The sequence below is a fragment of the Girardinichthys multiradiatus genome, chromosome 21 (assembly GCF_021462225.1).
Source record: "Girardinichthys multiradiatus isolate DD_20200921_A chromosome 21, DD_fGirMul_XY1, whole genome shotgun sequence".
Lineage (NCBI taxonomy): Eukaryota > Metazoa > Chordata > Actinopteri > Cyprinodontiformes > Goodeidae > Girardinichthys > Girardinichthys multiradiatus.
This window is the reverse complement of record NC_061813.1, coordinates 3,853,367-3,873,067: the sequence shown is the minus strand read 5'-3', so window position 1 is coordinate 3,873,067 and position 19,701 is coordinate 3,853,367. Positions and strand designations below refer to the sequence as shown.

Here is a 19,701-nt window from a genome sequence, read left to right as displayed (position 1 = left end):
TTAATTTTCTTTATTCATTATCAATTTTGGGTACAACAGTGCCATGTTTAATCATCTGGTAATGTAACCCCCGCTCTCCCTGCAAAAACTTGGTATTGCCCAACCTGCTTTTTCTATCATGCAGCGGCGTTCACTGTTTACTTGTGGAAGCAGCTGCTGGGCAGTGAGTAATTCTGGACACTGTGATTCTGGCTATTTGGGGATTGTTTATTATTTTAAATGAGAGCTGACTGTAATGAAGAGGTGGCATAAATATTAGAAACCGTTTTGAACCCCCTGCTCCGCCCAATAAAGCGCTTGGAAACATTTATTTATCGTTTACCGATTTATTGAACGATGGGTTATTAGAGGGTTTACATATTTAAACAGCAGCATTCACTGCGATAGTCCGTCCAACTGTGTTCAGCGTCAAATACAAACAAATACATTATATTTTCTCCATCAATACAACCAAAATTATATTCTGTGAAGTTTACAATCTCTCATGTATCAGTGCTTATGCAGTTTACATAAATACTCTTCTTCCCGCTGCTCTTCAAGACGTACATGCAAAGAAATGTATGCTATTGCCCCCTGCGGTCGCAGAATATAATGGCTCGCAGAATTTGGTGCAACACCGGCACTTATTATTTCCACTTAAAGCAATGCTTAAAGGTAAACAAAAACATGTATTTACTGTCACACCTTCTACTTTTGAGTACAGTTTAGTTAACCGTCATACTGTACCGAACATGTGATGTGAGTAGAGTATGGTTCCCCTTTTGTGAAAGGGGGACCCAATGTTGGACCCAAAGTAATGCCCTTGCTTCCATTAATTTGCATTCATTTCTATGGCCTAACCCTGACCTTCCCACTAACCCTATGACTATCTTCATAGGAGGCAACATGATGGTGGCTATTTTGTGTTAGGTATTTAAACAGCATGTACTGCTGTTCCAACAGCTAGACAGCAGTGATTAATCTTGAAGGGCAATTTCATAGACCTTTGCATATGGACAGTTGTAAATTATAGGGCTAAATTAACATATTGAATGGTATGAGTCAAGGTTAACCAATATGCTAATGTTAGCATTAAATATTGGCATTTAGGCTAATATTCACTTATAAATCTAAATTAACATATTGGATGGAGTGAGTTAATGTAAGCCAACATGCTAATGTTAACATTTAAGCTAATATTAGTATTTCGTGTATTTTCATAAAATTAACTTTTAAGACTAAATTAACACAGAATGGAATGAGATAATGTTAGCCAACATGTTAGTGTTAGCTTCAATGCTACTGTTAGCATTTTAGCTAGCATTAGCCTTTAGCTAAGTTTAGCTCATAACTGCTGTTATAATACTCTTTTTCAACAACAAGTAGTTTTGAGGCAACTTTAGCATGTTTGGCTGGTTTTAGCTCATAGTCTTCCCACTTAAACAGTTTAGATGACCGTTTTTTTTTTTTTTTTTTAGCTAATGTTACTGCTATTTCTGCTAATTTATCTGATTTTAGTTGATTTTCTGCTGTCAACTTCTGTCTGCTAACTCTTGTTATCTGCTAATTCACTGAATTTTAGCCGACATTCTGCTATCAACCTTAGCTTCTTTCTGCCAGCTGTCAGCAGAGGAGTTTAGCATTTGTGTTTTTGGCAAATTAGTTACACTTCTGCAAATTTTCTGATGTCAACTTCAGCTTGTTTCTGCCAGTTTACAGCTAAAGAATTCAGCTTACAGCATTCATACTGCATTTTCAGAGGAAATGCAATTTTTTTAGTTGCTTTCTAGGTTTTATTTGCTGTTTTAAAACAACAGATGAGCTTTTGTGGTGTGCACCAGAAGTTTTGCTTCGATTTGTTTTATGGTTACTACAAGTATGGGTTAAATGTTGAGTTATGCTCAGGTCAAATGTAGGTGTAGCTGTGTTACTGGTTAAAGTTAATGTGTTTTTTATCACTCTTGAAGGGATAGACGTAAAACTCCTTGTGCACTTTGATTACAATAAAAGCGTCGTTTAAATAATGGAAGGATTTTCTGGTAAAACCCGACACTCCATAATAAAACCTAATAAAACCTGTGCTTGTGACACACACAGCACACAAAGATACAAATCTGGGGAGTGAAATACATGGATGGAAAAGTATGTAAGTATGTAAGGAAAAGTATGAAGGTCAAATGCTGGCATGTTGTCCAAATATTCGTCTAAATGTCTGTCATATGTTCATTTGAGTGCTTGGCTAAATGTTGAATGCAGCTGTTATACATGTAGGGTTATTTGTCACTAACATTTGTTTGTCTCAGTGTAATTATTTTATTTTTTATTTTTTTGGGAGAAGAAGTTAACTCCTTGGAAGGCGTAGACCTCGTGCCCCTCACAAAGTCTGAATGTGACGGGGCTCTGTTATGACTTGGGCCGGAGTTCGCTTAAATGGTGTTTATTGTGCTCATCTTCAAGTAGAAAAAATGAAACAACTGTGCAACGTATTTACAATGGACATCCAGGCAGGGAAAAAGAGACAAAAACACCAGTACCTTCTTAGAAGCTCAGAGAGTCTATCACCTCCAAGGAGACCTGTAGCGAGTCTAAACTCAGACTGACTCCCTGTGGCGCTGAGCCCTCTTTTATAGCCCTAAGCTCCGCCCACAAGGTGCATAAATAAAAATAACCCCTAAACCAATACTTCTAACTCAATTAGACTCTTCTCAAAGTAAATATACAAAACATAAATACAATGAAAAAGAACCCTGTAACCAAAATATATATTCCATTTAATAAAACAAACAAAATTAATACAACGTCCTGATGACGTAACCATTGCGTCATCTAGTGACTCCCTTCCGGCGGCGTTCATCCGGAAATAACTACACTTGAACATCTGAACTGAAAAACCGTTTGACACTGAAAATTACAAACTTTAATGGATATAACAACTGAGGCAGGAACACACGACGTGCACCCACATCGAACCGCGCCAGTTTCCCTGAAACCAAAAGGTAAGTTCTGTTGGATGTGCATATGTATGTGTACTTGCATGTCGGCACGGACTTTACTGTAATGCTACATTCCAGCTTGTGACGTCTCCTCTGTCACACCATCCCTCTACTCCCGAAGGTCGGTGAAATTCGGCAACCTGGAAAGAAAGTTAGCCATTTTGTTAAGTCTCCCACTCCTGTGACGAATAGTGCACTTGTAAGGTTGCAAGGACAAGTACCACCTAGTCAAACGATGGTTGCTGTCTATCATGGTGTTGATCCAAGTTAGGGCACGATGGTTTGTCTCCAGATCAAATTCTCTGCCCAGTAGATAATACTTGAGACTTTCCAGAGCCCATTTAGTAGCCAGGTCCTCCTTTTCAACCACAGAATATATCACCTCCCGAGGTAACAGCTTGCAACTCAGGTATGATATCAGGAGTATTGGCTGCTCCTCCCCAGGGTCTCCTTGAGCCAGGACAGCGCCTAGGCCAACTGTGGAAGCATCTACCTGTACCAGAAACCTCCTACTAAAATCAGGACTTAGATGGACAGAAGATGAACACAGATGAGTTTTTAACATGTTGAAGGTTGAAGGAGGATTCACACTTCTCTGTCCACACAACTGGATTCTTTTGGTCTTTAGCTGTCAAACTTGTTAGTGGAGAAGCAAGTGTAGCAAAATGAGGCACAAATCTTCGATACCAACCAGCCAATCCTAGGTATGACCGCACTTCCTTCTTGGTTCACGGTGGAGGGCATTTTTGGATAGCTTCCACTTTATCCGTCTGTGGATGCACCTCTCCTCTTCCCAGCTAGTAACCCAGGTACTTTGCCTCCTGTTGTGCTCAAACACACTTGGATATATTAAGTGTCAATCCTGCTCCTCCAACCTTTTCCAACACTTTTGCAAGATGCGAAGCATGCTCTTCCCAGCTATTGCTGTAGATGATAACATCATCAAGATAGGCAGCACTGTAATCTTCACAGCCTCGCAGTATTTTGTCCATTAGCCATTGGAAAGTGGCTGGAGCACCATGCAGACCAAACGGCAGAACAGTAAACTGGAAAAGACCAGAAGGGGTACAAAATGCTGTATATTGTCTGCTTGAAGGCTCCAAAGGAACTTGCCAGTACCCTTTATACAGGCCAATTGTGATGATGAACTTAGCTTTTCCAGTCCTTTCCAGCAGCTCATCCACCCTTGGCATGGGATAGGCATCAAACTCTGAAACGGCCTTAAGCTTTCTAAAATCAATGCAGATCCGCAGTGAGCTAATCAAATGTGTGAGCATTTAAACAGCAATGACCTGTCTGAAGAGTTTCAGTCAGGCTTCCGAGCTCATCATAGCACTGAAACAGCTCTGCTGAAAGTCACTAATGATATTCTTATGGCCTCAGATAATGGACTTGTGTCTGTACTTGTCTTGTTAGATCTCAGTGCTGCATTTGATACAGTCGATCATAATATTCTCTTAGAAAGGCCGGAATATGCTGTAGGGATCAGGGGAACAGCGCTAGGCCGGTTTTAATCTTATTTGTCTGACAGATTCCAGTTTGTTCATGTAAATGATAAATCATCTTTAAACTCCAGGGTTAATTGTGGAGTACCACAAGGTTCAGTACTTGGGCCAATTCTCTTTACTATATATATATGCTTCCAATAGGTACAATTATCAGGTAGCATAGGATACATTTTCACATTTACGCTGATGATACTCATCTTTACTTATCCATAAACCCTGATGAACCCCACCATTTAGATAGACTACAAGCATGTCTTGAAGATATAAAAACTTGGATGACTTTAAATTTTTTGCTTCTAAATTCCGACAAGACAGAAGTTGTCGTCTTTGGACCAGAGTCTTTGAAAAAGAAACTGCTTAGTCAATCACCTAACCTGGATGGCATTAAATTGACCTCCGGTTATAAAGTAAAAAACCTTGGTGTTACTTTTGACCAGGACATATAATTTAAATCCCATATTAAACAGGTCCCTCGGATCTCCTTCTTTCACCTCAGCAACATTGCCAAAATTAGAAATATCCTATCCAGGAGTGACGTTGAAAAACTAGTCCATGCATTTGTTACTTCAAGGCTGGACTATTGTAATTCTTTACTATCAGGATGTCCACAAAATGCAGTTAAAAGCCTTCAGCTGATTAAAAATGCTGTAGCAAGAGTTATGATGAAAACTAAAAAGATAGATCATATTTCTCTTATTTAAGCTTCCCTTCATTGGCTCCCTGTTAAATCCAGAATAGAATTTAAAATTCTATTCCTCACATATAAAGCCCTTAATGATCTAGCTCCATCATACATCAGAGATCTGATTGTTCCATATGTTCCTAACAGAGCACTTCGTTCTCAGACTGCAGGTTTACTGGTGGTTACTGGAGTCTCTAGAAGTAGAATGGGAGGCAGATCCCTTAGTTATCAGGCTCCTCTCCTGTGGAACCAGCTCCCGGTTTTGGTCCGTGAGGCAGACACCTTGTCTACTTTTAAGGCTAGGCTTAAAACTTTCCTTTTTGATAAAGCTTATAGTTAGAGTGGCTTAGGCTTCCTTATTTTTTACCTCCGCCTTCCTCCCTCCCTGTTTGGTGGAGTAAAGGGGAGTCAGGTTTCGCCTAAACCGGCTCAGTTATGGTTGAGGTGCAAACACGCCCTCCATTTCTGCTACCTGTATGACCCCTTCTCTTTTCCAATGGTTATAATAAGTCTGACAGAAAGAGGTATCCCGATCCTTGTGGTTTTTAGTATAACAATGGCCATCAGTGGGCTCTAGATGGACAAACTTTATCAGTTTATTATTTTACTTAGTGCCCCTACACGTGGCCCGTTCTGGGGTGGCCGGGCTCTGGGACTCAGTGGTTTGGCCTGGCCTCCCCAGCGGCCTCGCGCCGTTCCGGACCCTTTATGGGGTGCCTTGAGACGACATTGTTGTAAATAAGCGCTATATAAATAAATAAACTGAAACTGAAACTATCCTGCCTCTAGCCCATAGATTGCTGGAGATAGGCACCAGCTCCCCCGCAACCCACTATGGAATAAGTGGTAGAAAATGACTGACTGACTGACTGACTGACTGAAACTGAAACTATCTCTGTAGTTATGCTACTATAGGCTTAGGCTGGAGGACATGACCACTTTCATCCTCTTTGCTACATTCTCACACTACTCTCCAATTTTGCATTTTTTGCTGTTATTTAAGTTTTTAACTTTATGTTCTCTCTCTTTTCTCTTCCTAGAAGCTACACCTGGCCTGACTCTGTGTCTACCTGTGACACCTTTCTGGAGAGGGGCATTCTCAAAGCTTCTGCTGGCAACAACTTAATGCTCACCTTCTACAGATGATCCACTAGGCCCTGTCTAGTGTTTAAACCTTTCTCTCTCCTAGACACAGCAATTGACTGAGCTTTTGCTGTAACTATCTCTACAGGTCCTTCTCAAAATATTAGCATATTGTGATAAAGTTCATTATTTTCCATAATGTCATGATGAAAATTTAACATTCATATATTTTAGATTCATTGCACACTAACTGAAATATTTCAGGTCTTTTATTGTCTTAATACGGATGATTTTGGCATACACCTCATGAAAACCCAAAATTCCTATCTCACAAAATTAACATATCATTAAAAGGGTCTCTAAACGAGCTATGAACCTAATCATCTGAATCAACGAGTTAACTCTAAACACCTGCAAAAGATTCCTGAGGCCTTTAAAACTCCCAGCCTGGTTCATCACTCAAAACCCCAATCATGGGTAAGACTGCCGACCTGACTGCTGTCCAGAAGGCCACTATTGACACCCTCAAGCAAGAGGGTAAGACACAGAAAGAAATTTCTGAATGAATAGGCTGTTCCCAGAGTGCTGTATCAAGGCTCCTCAGTGGGAAGTCTGTGGGAAGGAAAAAGTGTGGCAGAAAACGCTGCACAACGAGAAGAGGTGACCGGACCCTGAGGAAGATTGAGGAGAAGGGCCGATTCCAGACCTTGGGGGATCTGCGGAAGCAGTGGACTGAGTCTGGAGTAGAAACATCCAGAGCCACCGTGCACAGGCGTGTGCAGGAAATGGGCTACAGGTGCCGCATTCCCCAGGTCATGCCACTTTTGAACCAGAAACAGCGGCAGTCTTACCCATAAATAATAAACCTCCTTTAGTTATAACAAGACATTATTTAAACCTAAAAAATCAGTTACAGAACACTTGACAAAAATAATATTCAGGCTCACTATATTACTTTAACTTTGTTTTAAAACATTTCACTTTTGATGAGACCAATGAGATTGCTTGTCCTTGTTGGGATTATGATTATTGATTGAATAATCTTGATCAATAATTATAATTACAAATCATAATCTGACAAAATCAATTTCTTAACCAAAAATCCTCATTTACGAATCGAGACCAGAGAGGTTTCTGGTGTTGTAATTGTGGCTCAACGCCTCTGACAATTACAACCGTTAAATACTCCGTAATAATTAATAACTATTGCCAGAGATGTCACTGTTTAATCTACCGTTTCTGCTGAAACGGGTGGAACTTGAACCTTATTTTGACTGACACATCACTTTTGCACACAATGAAACACCAAACGCTCTCTCTTTATCTATGTGAATATTTATTAATTTTCACCTACTCAACATGCAAAATTCTACACACACAGGGGTAACACATCTAAATAAGCAAAATCAACAAACGGTAGTGGGTATGTATTGAGTCAACCAGCAGTTTATGGCACTACAGACGAAGGGAGAGGATATGAAAGGGGGTGTGGTGGCGACTGGTGGGGGGTTGGAGCGCAGCTTAGAGTGTCCTTTATGATCTTCTCATCATAAAACTTCCCCCTAACTCCTGAACACAAAGGATTGATAACTTTTGGCGGCAAGCTAGCACAGTGAGATTGAAGACAAAGGTAAAATGGAGAATTTTACCATGAGGTCGTCTTAACAGTCCAGTCTTGCAACGCACCCGCATTCAGATAGTAAACACAAACAGCTCGAGGACCGCAGTGGATCCCGATATCACATAACACATCAAAGTTTCAACAAGCAAGGTTACATGCACATATTATTCAGAACACATGAGATCCTAACCAGCGATTCTGATCGCTTCTACAACCTCTGACCCTGCCCAGGCCTTCTAATAAAGCAATAAAAGATCAAATAAAAAGGTTGGTTTTACTGGTGTCGTCTTCTTCCAAGTGAGGGAATTTGAGCGAGGAAAAGTGGGGTTAAGTTAATGTGCGTCCACAATTAACTTCAGGGAAGCGGTCAGTCTTTGTCCTTTGGTCTTCGTGACAAAAAGGAAAAATATGATCTGACCATCAAAGTCGACTTGAAAATGAAACACGGTAGCGGTTCGTCTCCCCGAAACTCCGTGTCTCCAGTTACGTGTTAACTCACGTCTTCGATCGGCAAAGTGAAATCTCTGGCCTTTTTAGTCCAAAAACTTCAGTTATGAATGGTTCGTTGTCCAACGAGAGAGAATGAATGAACTCTGCACAGAGTTCTTCTCTTAAAGTAACGCGCTTCAGTCGCTAGACCGGTTTCTAGCAGAAGGCGAGTTTTCAAACATGAGCGCCTCCTATATAGCACCCTGTGATATGCCAGTCATATCAGTCGCAATGCTCGATGGGATATGTAGGAGCGGGCTGTCCTGGGTACAAAATGGCCGATGCCATTGCAGGGGCACAGTGACGTCCAGCAACGTGCAGATAATCCAATACTCAGCAAACAAGTGGTCCAACATCCTTGATGAGCTTTGATAGATCGGCAGAGTGGAAACAGCTGTTACTTTTCTCTCTCTCTCTCCAGGTTGTGGAGTGTCTTGCAGGTGAACAGCAATGACATCCCTGCTCTAGACTTTCCCACCTGCAGTTGTGCTTTTTTTGCGCTTTTGGTCAATAAAAGTTTGGTGTATTTTGCACCTGGGTCCTAATAAAGCATCACACAACTGAAGATATTTACCCTTCAACTTGGAAATAAAAAATTAAAGGTTTCCAGTGAATCCATTTTCAAACCAATGCATTTAATTTCAAATTATGAAAATACAGATTCATTCTGAACAATTCAAATTCAGTTTCTGATGGTACAAGTTTTTTCCTATAGGCAGTGATTAAAGGAAAGGATAAGACGATTGAAGAGCTGGAAAGAAAAGTGGAAGATTTGGAGCAATATACAAGACTGGATGACTTGGCGATTTCTGGCCTTGATACAACTATCGCTCATATGCACTAAATTAACTAAACGAACCCGTCAACCAGAGCCGCCACGGGATGAAACAGTCCCAACGCCACAATGAACCCCACCCTCCATGAACCGCAAAATGAATTTTCCCACAGGGCCACCCCCAACCAGGACATGGATATGGAACACACCCCTCGAACCCAAACGCCATGAATCTCCTCCCCACAGGGGGACACCCCAATAGATATGTTCCATTTCCGAAAAGCTGATGAAGATACACACACACAGTACAAGGTCCACACATAGCCCTGCTACAGGCACCTCCACCACATCCTGCCCACCATCACACAGCGCACCGCAACGCCAAGGTAAGGTCCCCGCTCAATGCCACGCCAGCCTCCACCCACAAGCACAAAAGGGCAGACACCACCGAGCATCATGCTCACAACAGAACCCCCGACCCTACACCAAGACTGGGCAAACTCATCCGGAAAGAGGTCCCGGGCCAGTGCCATGCACCTGGGGGGCAAAATGCTGGGTCAGCCAGGCCCTTTTCACCAAGTTCCAACAAAGGAGGGAGGCACAAGCACATCCATTTGGCCCAAGGTTAGGGACAGGCACCAGGCCCCAAGAACCGACTGAATACTGGGACCGAATAATGGCCCCACTCCAAAAGACAGAGCAGACCAGCTGGCACAGTGCAACAAAAATACGCCTCACAAAGGGGGGCACATGACCAACATGCCCAACCACCCCCGAACCCATGGGGCAGAGCCAACACAGTGCCCAGTCCCCGATGTCCCTCAACCTGGAACCGGACCACAGCCACAATCAGGCTAGTGGGGGAACAAAACACGTCCCAGCATAGACACATGCACAACCCCATAGACCAGAAGCGCCAGCCAGGCAGGCAGTCAAGGAGACCCTGCAACACACCACCCTGCCCACCACGGTGCCCAAGGGAAAGACGTCAGCCCAGCAAGCTGAAGGGCGCCACATGTGCAGCTATAAGGCTGCAACCTCCCCCTCAGACACAGAACCACCAGCGTCCAGGCCATCCAAGGAAAAACAATAAGCCAAGCTGCAGTTCCGCTCGAGCCAATGCCACAACAACACCACACATCCCTCCATCCTAACAGACAAGCAAACCCCCAGTATCCGAACCGGAGCCACCCACCCCCACCCCAGAAGAAAACCTACACCCACCCCAACATTCGAACAACTCCAAGAAACTTGGAGTGGACATATGTTGCATTTGAATGCCCTTCTGAAGATAGACGCTGGAAGATTTTTGGTTACTTGTCCTGATACATGCTGCCGGGGAACTGTACAATATTTTTAACCAGCTTATGAAAGAGTTTCCAAAACCAAATCTACTTAAAGTTGCATACAAGAATTTCCAGTTAACTATATCAAATGCTTTTCCTGCATCTAGAGATAATATAATAGTCTCAATATCTGTACTAAAGGAATAGTCTATAAAGTAATACACTTGCATTTGAGGATGAATGCCTCCCTGTTTTGGTCAGGATGTATTATGAGAGGATTTACCTTTTCTAGTCTCTTTGTGAGGGATTTACAGATTATTTTGAGATCAACGTTAATAAGGGATATAAGACGGTAGCTGGTAGGAAGTATTGGGTCTCTTCCTGGTATTGGCAGAATTTATATTTATATAATTTATATTTCAGCTACCTGATTTATTGCCATGTTCAAAGTTTTCTATTCAAAGTCTTTGTACTAAGAATTAGGCTTTTTGTCAATTATTTCATTTAATTCTAGTTTTGCTCTAAGTAGTTTGCCCCGCATTTCCTCTTCCTGTAAAGCTTCTAGTTTAATGGTTACTTCTAATTCCTGAATAAGTTTGCTTTCATTTTTCTTCTTATGTGATGGGAACGAGCTTGTTTTACCTCTCATCACTGCCTTCCCTGGCTCCCAGAGAGCAGATGTTGATGTTTCCGGGAGGTCATTAAACTCCAAATATGAAGTCCACTCTTCTTTAAAATATTTAATAAAATCTTCATCCTTAAGCAGTGATGTATTAAACCTCCAGTTTTTGCTTTGTGGGTTTTCTTTCTTATTTACTAGAGTTAAGGAGACAGGAGCATGATTGCTGACAGCTATAGGATGTATCTCAATGTCTGAAATGTCAGCCAACAACGAGCTGCTGCCTAAAAAATAATCCAGACAAGAGTAAGAGTGATGAACATGTGAGAACAAAGTATATTCTCTGCGGTTAGGGGGAAGAGATCGCCATTCATCGCAGAGTCCCTAATCACTGATGTACTGTTTAACAATATTTATTGACTGCCAACTGTGCACAGTTGGCAATCACACACTGGAGCACATCACCCCAGTTCTAGAGTCCTTACACTGGCACCCCGTATCTCAAAGAATAGACCTAAAATACTTCTGTTAGTCTATAAATCACTGAATGGTCTAGCACCAAAATATATTACAGACTTCCATTTTCCACCTAGACCTCTCAGGTCTTCTGGCTCATATCTACTTTGCATACCCAGAACCAGAACCAAACATAGAGAAGCAGCTTTTGGTTCTTATGCTCCACTAATCTGAATAAACTCCCAGAAAACTGTAAAAGCGCTGAAACCCTAAATTGTTTTATATCAAAATTACTCAAGAAACTTTTTTGTTTAGAGTGGCCTTTGACTGTGCTATCTAAACATTATTAGTTAAGTTTTCAGTCCAACTTTCCTTTCATTTTCTTATCAATAATTTTATCAATATTGTTTCATTTTTTATCTTTTTTATCATCGTCTTATCATTTTATTATTCAGTTTTTTTCTTTAATTATTTTGTTTGTTAATTATTTAACTACCTTTATGCCACTTTAATGTACTTTTCCTATTATGTCTCTTTCTCTTTTTTTCCATGTACAGCACTTTGAATTGTCTTACTACTGAAATGTGCTATATAAATAAACTTACCTTGCATTGTCAGTCAGCAACAAGCTGCTCACTAAGAAATAATCCAGACGAGAGTAAGAGTGATGGACATGTGAGAAGAAAGTATATTCTCTGCGGTTAGGGTGAAGAGATTGCCATTCATTGCAAAGTCCATAATCACTCATGTGCTGTATTTTATTGATTGCCAACTGCACTGAGTCCCTGTTGTGCTCAGCCTGAATATTTCTTCATTTAGACCAAAGTTGAGATCGCCCCCAAGAAGAAGTGAGCAATCCAAGTGTTCAAACAGTGCAGAACAAACATTTTAATTATTTAAAATCTACCCTCTGGATCTGTAACTTTCTTTGATTCTGTAAAGTTAATTTTGTTTTTACTCTTCTACTCTCCTTTGTCTAGAATGATAGCCGGCAGAAAACAAGTTAGGAAACTCAGGGGATTGAAGATCATTTGGAACTGTGGCAGATTTATGAATCTCTTCTAATAAGACGTCTACCTGTAGTCTTTTTCTTTCTAGTGCCGGCTCCATGCACATTCTATATGGCAAACCTTGGTGTGCCCATAGTTGTGCGTGTGTAAATAATGTTGGACAGTGCATGTCACCATAGAAACAGAGCCAAATGAAATCATACATTGTGCTTGGATTGCCTGATGTAAAGTCCAGAAGCAGAGATTTTGCACAAAAAAAGACAAAAAGGAGCAGATACCCAAAAGCCCAGCCTTGGCCCCACTCACATCAAAAAATGTGAACATTATGCTGAGCTGTGCTTTACATTAGATTACAGCTGGCATTGACTTGGAATCTGTCTGTGTGATTGGATTGAACTGACTTTTATTTAAGTCTGATTACAATTTATTTAAATTGTAGGCAGCATGGTATCCCATTTCTTGCTGTAAAATCATTTAAAAAATAATGGTCAAGGAATTAGAGGAGTTAGGTCAATTTTGTGGAATAATGCAGAGCAGAATATCAGTAACCAAGGAAGTAGCCTATCTAAGTAAGTGATTTAGAAGAGAATAGGCAGTGTGGAAAGTACATCTTAAAACATTTGTCTGACATTCAACTACCTGGGATATTTTCATTGAAAATCATTCAAATCATGGATACAAAACAAAAACTCAGGAGGGGCAGTGAACAATTTCCCAGCGAGACTTTTGTGCTGAGTTAGATGGTCACAGTGTCATCATTTGAAGGTGTTTGAGCTTTGTTTTGGGTTTTTACCTCTGATGATAATCGTTTTCCAGGTGGTGCTCATTAGTTCCCTTATAAGTTAGTTATTGTATTCTGTTCATAATGCATTTTAGATTATGTTCTATAAGAGCTTCCTTTGGTTAGATTGCTTTTTGCATCTCTGTTCAGCTATTTGCCTTTTGGTTGGTATGATCCGATTTGCTCCAAACTGGATATGAATGATCTTTGTTAATGTACAAACAGCTCAGTTGGGGTAGACTTTTGCTGCATCAAAGTATAACGTCTGATTTCTCATCATAAAAGACAAGTGTGTAATAACTTCGACAAACAAGGTCTCAGCTGCACCAAACGTTTTGTGTCTCATCAGAGACCCCACAGAAAGTCAGCCATTTTGGATTAAAGCTGGCATTTTCGCTCGTTTATACACATTATGTCTGAGCAAACTCTTCCTACAGCTTTTTATGTACAGTCTTGAAAATGACTCAGTAAAGACTCAAGGCAGTGGGGATCAAAAGTTATCAAAAGCTTTTTGCCCCATTAAAGCATGTGGGCATGGCCAAGCCTCTAAGTCTTACTTCTCGCCATAAAAGAAGAAACTGTAGTAATTTCACTACACAAGCCCGGAGCTTCATCAAACTTTTTGTGTCTCATTTCAGACAAGCACACATCATATTCACAGGAAGTCACCTGCTTCATTGGTGGATTTCCTCCTTTTGCACTTTGACTCCTACCATTTTCAATCAAAGTGTCATCACACAGAACAAGATGATGTGAATCCTACTGGGAACAGAAATTGTTGGCTGGAATGTGTGGGAGTTGCAGACATTTGCCTCTACGTTATACAGGTCCTTCTCAAAATATTAGCATATTGTGATAAAGTTCATTATTTTCCATAATGTCATGATTAAAATTTAACATTCATATATTTTAGATTCATTGCACACTAACTGAAATATTTCAGTTATTTTATTGTCTTAATACGGATGATTTAGGCATACAGCTCATGAAAACCGAAAATTCCTATCTCACAAAATTAGCATATCATTAAAAGGGTCTCTAAACGAGCTATGAACCTAATCATCTGAATCAACGAGTTAACTCTAAACACCTGCAAAAGATTCCTGAGGCCTTTAAAACTCCCAGCCTGGTTCATCACTCAAAACCCCAATCATGGGTAAGACTGCCGACATGACTGCTGTCCAGAAGGCCACTATTGACACCCTCAAGCAAGAGGGTAAGACACAGAAAGACATTTCTGAATGAATAGGCTGTTCCCAGAGTGCTGTATCAAGGCACCTCAGTGGGAAGTCTATGGGAAGGAAAAAGTGTGGCAGAAAACGCTGCACAACGAGAAGAGGTGACCGGACCTTGAGGAAGATTGTGGAGAAGGGCCGATTCCAGACCTTGGGGGACCTGTGGAAGCAGTGGACTGAGTCTGGAGTAGAAACATCCAGAGCCACCGTGCACAGGCATGTGCAGGAAATTGGCTACAGGTGCCGCATTCCCCAGGTCAAGCCACTTTTGAACCAGAAACAGCGGCAGAAGCGCCTGACCTGGGCTACAGAGAAGCAGCACTGGAATGTTGCTCAGTGGTCCAAAGTACTTTTTTCGGATGAAAGCAAATTCTGCATGTCATTCGGAAATCAAGGTGCCAGAGTCTGGAGGAAGACTGGGGAGAAGGAAATGCCAAAATGCCAGAAGTCCAGTGTCAAGTACCCACAGTCAGTGATGGTGTGGGGTGCCGTGTCAGCTGCTGGTGTTGGTCCACTGTGTTTTATCAAGGGCAGGGTCAATGCAGCTAGCTATCAGGAGATTTTGGAGCACTTCATGCTTCCATCTGCTGAAAAGCTTTATGGAGATGAAGATTTCATTTTTCAGCACGACCTGGCACCTGCTCACAGTGCCAAAACCACTGGTAAATGGTTTACTGACCATGGTATCACTGTGCTCAATTGACCTGCCAACTCTCCTGACCTGAACCCCATAGAGAATCTGTGGGATATTGTGAAGAGAACGTTGAGAGACTTAAGACCCAACACTCTGGATGAGCTAAAGGCCGCTATCGAAGCATCCTGGGCCTCCATAAGACCTCAGCAGTGCCACAGGCTGATTGCCTCCATGCCACGCCGCATGGAAGCAGTCATTTCTGCCTAAGGATTCCCGACCAAGTATTGAGTGCACAACTGTACATGATTATTTGAAGGTTGACGTTTTTTGTATTAAAAACACTTTTCTTTTATTGGTTGGATGAAATATGCTAATTTTGTGAGATAGGAATTTGGTATTTTCATGAGCTGTATGCTGTATTAAGACAATAAAAGACCTGAAATATTTCAGTTAGTGTGCAATGAATCTAAAATATATGAATGTTAAATTTTCATCATGACATTATGGAAAATAATGAACTTTATCACAATATGCTAATATTTTGAGAAGGACCTGTACATACATGGTGCGAAACTGAATGTGTTTGATCATTCTCAACCCTGAAACAGCTCTATTGGATTACCTTGGAATTTGAATCAATGGCGCCCTCTAAGAAATGTCAAACACTTTATCTCCTTTCATACATCATTAGATCCACACCAAATTTTGCACAATGAAGACTCCTGCGGTCTCGACACAGTCCGAGAGGCGCTGAGGTATGAGGGCCACCCAATGCTGCTTTGAGCTTTAATATCATAAATATTTTCACATCTTAAACCAAATACACTTGTTGCTGAATAATTTGGTTATATGATTAATCCCGTGTGTAAGGGATGTGGTGGGTTTTGGAATAGGACCAATATGCAGACAGGCAGGCAGGTTGAAGCATGGTGAGATGAAAAAAGGTTTAATAGAAAAACATTAAGAAAACTCACAGCCGGCTTGATGAAGCAGGTGCAGACATGAACTTATAAAGGCTTGGCGTGGCAACAGTATACATGAACAGGCTTGGCATGAAAAGCAGTCATGGACATACTTGGGATGGACAACAGTATAAACCAGCGAGGAATAAGCAGAACCGCAGATTATATATAGAGCATGGCATAGGTGAAACAGGGAGACTGATTGCATGGTGCAGGTGGACTGAATGAAACTGATTACAAGCTGACTGTGGCAGGGATTGTAAACAAAAATGTTTCCAGTATGAACATTTGCCACAATGCCACACCCACAAGCTTTAATACAGCTAAAAGCTTTTAATAGCTTTTGATCCCCAATACATTGAGAGTACACTGAGTCATTTTGAAGTCAAATGCTTCACTCAGATACGACATGTGTAAACAAGAAAAATGGCAGCTTTCATCCACAATGACCGACTTCCAGTGGAATTTGGACCATGGCTCTAACAGACTTCTTTGTAGATCCTGAAAAGTTACATATGTGTTCCCAATTTCATAATCCTTGGTTGAAGCATGGCTTGGGGCTGACTTTTGAAATCTCCTAGGGGGCGCTGTGGATGAATTAGGCGACGACCACAAAATATGTTACTGCATACTCTTTGGGGGCCGGACAAAGATTGATCATATTGAGTTAGGTGATTGACTGGCGACCTGTCTAGGGTGTACCCCGCCTCCCGCCCATAGACTGCTGGAGATAGGCATCAGCTTCCCCGCAACTCACTATGGAAGAAGCAGTATAGAAAATGACTGACTAACTGAGTTTCTTTACTTTCTTTGCTCAACCAGGTTCTTCGTTCAGTTCAGGTATATTAGAGTCCTTCTGTTTAGTTTTTTGTTACTTCCTAGATTGCTGTGTTTAGTTTATATTTGCTTATAGATCTGGTTTCTCCTTGTTTATGTTCTCCAGTTTAGTCTCATTGTTTACTTGCTTCACTTCATTTAGATGTGTTTTGGTTACGTCCCTGTACTCCCTGCTCATTTGTGTTTATTAGTCATTTCCCCTCAGTTAGCTCGATTTCCCTGTTATACCAGCTGTTCCTGATTCCTTCTGATTAGCTCTTCTCCCAGTTCATTGGTCTATACTCCACTGCCCTCAGCATTTAAGTCTTTTGGTTTCCATTGTTCTCCAGCGGATTCCTTGCTGACATTCCCCAGTCCTATGTCTCTGAGCCTTAGTTCCAGTTTGTAAGTTTGCTGTTTTTGTTATTATTAAAAATCACTCCTCTACTCACCATGCAGCTCCCATCTTCCTGTATACACTTTGGCTTTGGGTAAAGTTTGGTGAGTTTTCGTATGGCAAAGCACATATGCTGCGACGTGCGGACGGTCATCCAATGTGACCAGAGTCTATTTTTGCCAGGTGCCGGAGTACGGCCGGAGTCAAGCTGCATGAATCATACCGCGTCAACAGGGAAATGCCGTATATGTTTATACAACATATACGGCATGTTTGAAAAGCATGTTACATCTTGCCAAAAGAAAACAGAAGGACTGCACATGGGCCTTGACAGAAGTAATGGATGCCTTTTCCTCTTGTACTGAACCAAAGTGAACAAGTTGAGGTTTCAGGGTCAGTTATAGGTCAGTACAGGTGTGAAACAACTCCTTCTAGAATTTTGCTAAAGCATTACATGTCAAAAACTATAGTAGAATCATCACTGCCACACTTGTCACAACAGGATCTAAACATGATAACCTGGATTTAGACAGTTGGACTCTGTGAACCATATTAAACTGTAATAGGAAGTGGTTAGCACAAAATTTAAAAAATGTATCTTGGTGCTGCTGTTTTCTGTAGCTTAAACTTTTTTGTTTGTTTTTTGATCTTAAGTTCAACAGTATTTTTTATACTGCTCTGAATCATTTTTATTTAAATATTTTTACACATACCTGGCACTGCAGAAGTCCTTCTGGAAAAGATGCTGTTTTGTCCTCCTGACAATAATTGGTACTGATTCTGTTGTATAAGCTTCTTCTCAAAAGAGGAATCCTTGAATTTAAATTTTTTTTATGCTTATAGCCTCCTTTTTCCCTTTCCTGTCACACTGTTGATTGACCCTGTGAAAATAAACACATTTCCAGTAAGTAAAAATTACATAGAATAAATCTGGTGATACACAACTCTGCATACAAGCCGAGTAACTTAGCACAGTGATCAGTGTTATTTTATTTTTGGTAATATTATGACTCCTCTACTTAAAATGTGTTCATTACATGCATCAACATCAAACATGGGTGCTGACGTATAATAAAAAATAAGACAGGGCTATAGCTTTCTTTGCTTTTACTTGCAGATCTGATATTTAACCCTCCAAGCACCTGTCTAGACACCAGAACAATTTTTACGGGTAACTGTATGAAAACATGGGTCTCAGTCAGTGCTAGTCTGTTGTGTATGAAAACATCTTTAAGGTGGATAATACTATGGATAGAGAAACTGCAGAATGTTTTCTGACCTTAGCCCACTTCTTAAGGATTAGGGGTTTGGTAACTGGTTTGCTGGATTAACTGTTTTTAATGTTTTTCTCTGCTGTTTGTTTTTTATATGTTTTTCACTCAGATGACTTAAATGAATGCAGGATTAAAAAGCTTTTGCAGTTCTTAATGGTATACTTTGGAGGCAATGCAGTCATTATTAAGGGGTCAGGTATTCTGGAGCAGAGCCACATCTAAAACATGTAGAACAGTGGGTCCTGAGAGAGACAATTGACAACCAATCAGTCAGCTTGGAACTAGCTACTGAGAATGTCTAAGCCAGATGTTGGTTATGTTTATTAAATGCTAATCGGACTTTATAAAGTTTTATTTCAAGCTGGTAGTTGGAAACTCCGAATTATTAAATTCAACAAATTCATAAATACTTTATTAAATGTTTTTGTAGCTCATTTTATACAGAAAGAGCCATTGTAGATGCTGATGGCTGTGGGTTGGATTAGGTCTGAAGAATGTGAAGAAGCCTTAGATTTAGAGAAAATTGCTTTGATTCTCGAACCAGTACCTGAGATAAAGTTGTCTACCTTACCTGTCAACATCTACATTAAATATAACCCTCAAAATTGTTTTATTTTCTAAAACAGTGGACCAAAAAACACAAATGTTTGTGACCCATTTCTTTCTTCACCATATAATCTGTCTGACATAAGCACACACAAGAAAATCAGGGCAAGCTGACAGCAACAGTATTTTTTTTTTCTATTTTACCAATCACATCAAATGCACACAGATTGAAACTGACATGATTCCAAGTTTTTACTTCCCATGTCCTGGGTAAACCAAACGTAGCATAACTGAAACACAAATATTTCAGATAATAAAATGCCAAATCACTATTGCTTGTGGAAAAACAAAATTGCCATAGTGTTGTTAGAAGTCATAAACATAGTTAAAAAATGTAATCGTCAACAGCTCATCATCAGCTTACCTGTACCTTATACTGAAAAACAAGTATGGCAACAACTCAAGTATAACATGGCAAAAAAATAAAAAATCGAGAATGGTCGTCGTTTTAATAAATCTGTATGCTAAGAGTGTGCCATCACAAGTCATCTGAGT

General features: G+C 40.6%; 1 protein-coding gene across 4 annotated transcripts in view; it reads right to left on the bottom strand.

Annotated features, from left to right (window-relative positions):
- Positions 1 to 19,701, bottom strand: part of dtx3l1 (deltex E3 ubiquitin ligase 3L1) — a 56,194-nt gene that overhangs the window by 36,389 nt on the left and 104 nt on the right. For 3 of the 4 annotated variants that reach the window (XM_047349201.1, XM_047349203.1, XM_047349204.1), the window contains exon 2: positions 18,040 to 18,207. The gene's annotated coding sequence lies outside the window, so the exon portion shown is untranslated. Of the gene's footprint in view, positions 1 to 18,039; positions 18,208 to 19,570; position 19,701 lie in introns of those variants that run through there. The other variant, XM_047349202.1, reaches the window with a different exon arrangement.